The sequence below is a fragment of the Mesocricetus auratus genome, unplaced genomic scaffold (genome assembly GCF_017639785.1).
Source record: "Mesocricetus auratus isolate SY011 unplaced genomic scaffold, BCM_Maur_2.0 Super-Scaffold_100010, whole genome shotgun sequence".
In the NCBI taxonomy this organism is placed as follows: domain Eukaryota; kingdom Metazoa; phylum Chordata; class Mammalia; order Rodentia; family Cricetidae; genus Mesocricetus; species Mesocricetus auratus.
The window spans coordinates 27,472,366-27,476,832 of record NW_024429194.1 but is presented as its reverse complement, the minus strand read 5'-3'; the positions used below and the strand labels follow the sequence as shown (position 1 = coordinate 27,476,832).

The 4,467-nt window shown below is 37.8% G+C and overlaps 1 long non-coding RNA gene across 1 annotated transcript; it reads right to left on the bottom strand.

The window, feature by feature from the left end:
- Positions 1-1,861: 1,861 nt before the first annotated feature.
- Positions 1,862-3,972, bottom strand: LOC121142775. Its single transcript, XR_005879871.1, has 3 exons — positions 3,528-3,972; positions 3,300-3,366; positions 1,862-2,087 (listed from the first exon to the last, which is right to left on the bottom strand). It is a non-coding gene; the product is annotated as an uncharacterized LOC121142775 (long non-coding RNA).
- Between the last annotated feature and the right edge of the window lie 495 nt (positions 3,973-4,467).

The following is a 4,467-nucleotide window of genomic DNA, read 5'->3' as shown; positions in this document are numbered from 1 at the left end:
ACAACATTGTTCTTCCTTGCAAAATAGAAAGGTGTTCTTGACTTTTCATAGCACTCAAGGTCATCAGTTAGAAACTTGTAATTCAGGTGGAGGAAGTGGACAGTTAACCAGAGCCATGATCCTTAGTAGGGGAGGTTAGAAAGAGATGGTGAGAAGGAATAACATTTCCTACAAATCCTCAAATCTCATCCTACATCAATGAATTTACCTATTGTTAGGTTTAATTCTGCAAATTTATTTTCTTTGTTGAAGTATAATAAAGCAAAGCTCCCGCAAGTATAAATGAAGAGTCGCACCTCACACTAAGATGCTAGACTGTCAGGGATGTTTTGTGTCTTGCAGGGAGAAGCACAGGTGAGTGGCTAGCTTCTGCCATCATCACCAATGAGTCCCCAGTACTCTTGAGTGAAGAAATACCAGCACATTTCTGTGGCTGACCCTTCTAAAGAAAGAAAGTCATGCATTTTGCAAAGGCTTCTTTTCCCTCCTGTCTTATCAAGAAATCATAATTGCATTCATTCAGTTTGACAGTTTTTGTCACCTAAAGAATATACTGAAAGATGTAACAGATTTTGAAAAAAAATTATCCCTGGCCTTTTATTTCCTCCCAGTGGAAGTGAAAGCAAATATTTCTGCTACAAGCCAAGTACAAGGCAGTGTTAATGAATGCAGGATGGAGAAAGGGTCACAGCAAAGAAATAGAAGGCTGCAAAGATACTAGGACGATAAGACATTTTTAGAGATGTCAGACAGAATTATGAGAAACATTTGAAAAGTTGCTTCATATTTGTTTTAGTAATATTGATCATCAGTTCATTAAAAAATTAGGGGAAGGAAGCAAGCTTGTTTCTAAGTTAAATAAAAAAAGTCTTAAAAAAATTAAGGGAAGGAAATGAAGCAGAAATTGAAAATATCACAAAGGTAATCAGAATGGAAATTCCAAATGGAATTATTAACTAAATTGTGCATTATTCACAGCATGATACTGAGATCTCTACCTACACAGATTTGATCTTTCATTTGAAACCATGGCAAAATTCTATAGATTTAATCTTCATTTCTTGTTTGCTGTAATAATTTTCTATTTTCTTGATATGTATGCATGTATGATGTGTGTATGTAGACATGTGTGTGTCCATGTATGTATGAGCACATACCTTCTTTCTTGTTTTGCCAGGATCTCTGGCTGTTCACCACTGTGAGTGCTAAGTGAGCTGGCTGATGAACTTTGAGGGATTCTCCTACATTCTACCCCTCATCTCACCACAGAAGCTCTGGATTACAGACACTATCTATAGTGTTCCCTTTTACCAGACCTCTGGGGATATAAACTCAGTTCCTTACAATGTAAGGCAAGCACTTGACCCAGTCAGCCATCTCCCTACCCCTATCCCTCAAAAAACCAACTGTTCATATACCTTGCCATTCTAGACGGATGAGAATATGAACATCTCTGATTGACTTAAGAGTACCAAGAAGCAAGAATTTCAAAATAGTTTGGAAGTTATGGCTAAAATATTTAGCTTGGGGATGCTTTTCATTTAAGGGTCTTTAGAGAGAAGAATAACTCATTTGGAATGAGGGTAGTAACTGAAGAAGACTAGTACTCCCCTGAGGTCCCAAAAGCAAAATCAAGGTCATTTAAATGGAAAAGAGAACAAGAATAAGCTTTCCTCAAGTTTTGGTGGATTTGGAATAGAAGAGAGTGAGCATATACAGGAGAGGACTCATTGAACAAGCAGTGAGAGTGAATCTAGCTTGAATGATGATTAAATTGATAAAAAGATTCCCCAAATAGAGGTAATGAGGGACAAGTGTATTGGGTAAAATGGAAGAGAGCAGACATTAACTTTTTCCATTTTTCTTTCATTTAATATTGCATAAAAGTTGGTGTAGTAGTTTGAATGTAATTAGCCTCCATAAGTTCATAGGGACATCAGGAAGTGGGGACTTGTTGAAGTAGGTATAGCCTTGTTGAAGGAAGCATGGAGGTGGGCTCTGAGGTCTCTTTTCCTCAAGCTTCCCAAGATGGACGACTCTCAGCTGCTTCTCCAGCACCATGACTGCCTGCACACCACGCTGATCCCCTGTATGATGATAATGGACTGAACCTCTGAAACTTTAAATGAACCACCCCAACCAAATGTTTTCTTTTATGAGTTGCTGTAGTCATGTTGTCTCTTTACAGAAGTAGGAACCCTAAAACAGTTGGGATTCCCCAGTTAAAACTTGCTGAGAATTGGTTTGAGATGCATTCCAGTATGTCTAGGTAATTTTCCAAGTTATGCCCCATGGAGATATGTATATCACAAGCCAGAGTATGCTTTCTTCTTCATCTTCACATTTAGGTTCTGACTTCCAAATACTAGTAGCACAAGTATGTCTTTCTGTCTTAAATACAAACTTCAGCTGACTTTGCTAATCAATGTGAATTGGGAATCACCACATCCAACAGTTTATCTAGGGTCTACTGACCCAGATAGACCTGGGAAAGCCAATTTCTCTTTACCAGCTCTGACTCTAAACAGAGGACTGGGATGACTATTAAGCAAAGGACCAGTGAAGAAATATATGGCACAGGAATCAGCATATCTTGATTCATCAATATTATTATTATGGAATTTATTTGTGATGATGAATGTCATAGTCAGCAGTCAGAAAAAGCAACAGAGAAAATTCTCCTGAGTCCTAACTCCATATTATTTTGTAGTTTTATTGTTTTCAAAAAAGCATGAATATTTGATCATTAGAAATTTCATAATTCTAAATGGTTTATATTTAATCATGAAATATGAATATGGTTTTACCCCAATGGAACATAATTAAAATTCATTTTATAAACACATTTTTTGTTGTTCTTTAAGGCTTAATAAAAATTTTCCCCATGTTATAAATCTCACCATAGAATCTCACATTCCAATATTCCCAAACCAATCAAAAAGCAATTATCATCAACAGCCAATCAGCAATATGAACCAAAATGAGTCATCTGTCTCCCAGTTATAAGCAGATGATGGATGATTGAATCAAAGGAAATTCTTCAATTTACTTTTATCATTCTGTTATATGACAAAGCAATTAACAACCAGATTTACAGCACAAAGCTCTATAAACCCATTATTATTTAAAAATGTTCTTAAAGATCTAAAGCCTGTTAAGGATTCCAATAAACAAACTTCTGCAGATATGTTTAAGTATTTTGCTAACACTAAAATAAAATATTGGGTATTGCATTCTTCATCTATAGTTAACAGTTATTGATCAACTTTTTAAAAAATGTCATTTCTAATTTCTCATACCTGCATAATGGGGGTGACATCAAAAGACTATTTGTATCTTGTTTTGTATGGATCCAGACCGTCTGACCTGTGGATGAGACTCTGGGTTTTTATGTGGCTAGTCACACATATAAAGATGACCTGCTTGTCCAGATTACGTGTTTCACCCTTGCACACATACAGAAAAGAAGGAAAGTAGCAATAGAGGTGATACATGGGGCTTGGAGGTTGAAAACATGATAGACTTACCTGAATTAACTCTTGGTATGATAATCTTTCTAAGCACCTGGAGCCAGCTCACACATCTTTCTCTTTAGACAAAAATGGGAAGGCAGGATTACGAAGAACTACCCTTCTCTCCTCACTCAGAATTACTGAGCACCTCTTCAGAACCATGTACCATTCAGTTAATTTTCCTTCGTTATTTCAAGTAAAGTCCAAAACAATCCTTCAAGAGCAAACCATCAGCACAAATATCTTACAAACATGGATTAGCAAAGTTAAGTAACTTTAGAGGGTCAGGAAGCTAACAGCAAACAATGCTGGCAATCTTGTCCAAGTCTGCCTGTGGCAGCTCTCTATGCATAAGGCTGTGTACTCTGCTTGGCAAAAGGTTGTCAACTGGCCGTGCTGCATATGAAACTCACTTTGAAAATTTCCAGTATTTCAATACACCAGTATCTGGCCAATCTACTACTCTATTTCATCATTCAACAAATATGTTTATTAAGAGCCTCTTATTGGCCAATTACCATGTTAGACCTTGGGGAACCAAGACTAAGCAGGGAATAGAAAGACCTTGCTGCAGCATGTGCAGAGAGAAGACAGGACAGTCATCTAGAAAAGCAGTGGGTCTGCAACGCTTTCTCTGTACTGAGAGAGTCCAGTGACCATCAGGCACGTAACAGCAGCCTGGTGTGCTCAAAAGTTATAGTCCCAAACATGCACAAAGTAATCTATTCTTTAAAACTTTTCACTCATTTTACATACCAGCCACAGTTCCCCATCTCTCCCCTCCTCCTGTTCTGCCTGCACCGCCTATTCAACTCACCCTCCCATACATGCCTCACAAAGTCTAAGGCCACCCATGGGGAGTCAACAAAGCCTGGGACATGAAATTAAGTCAGGATCAAGCCTCTACCCTCTGTAACAATCGGAGCGAGGCATCCCACCATAGAAAAGGGGTTCC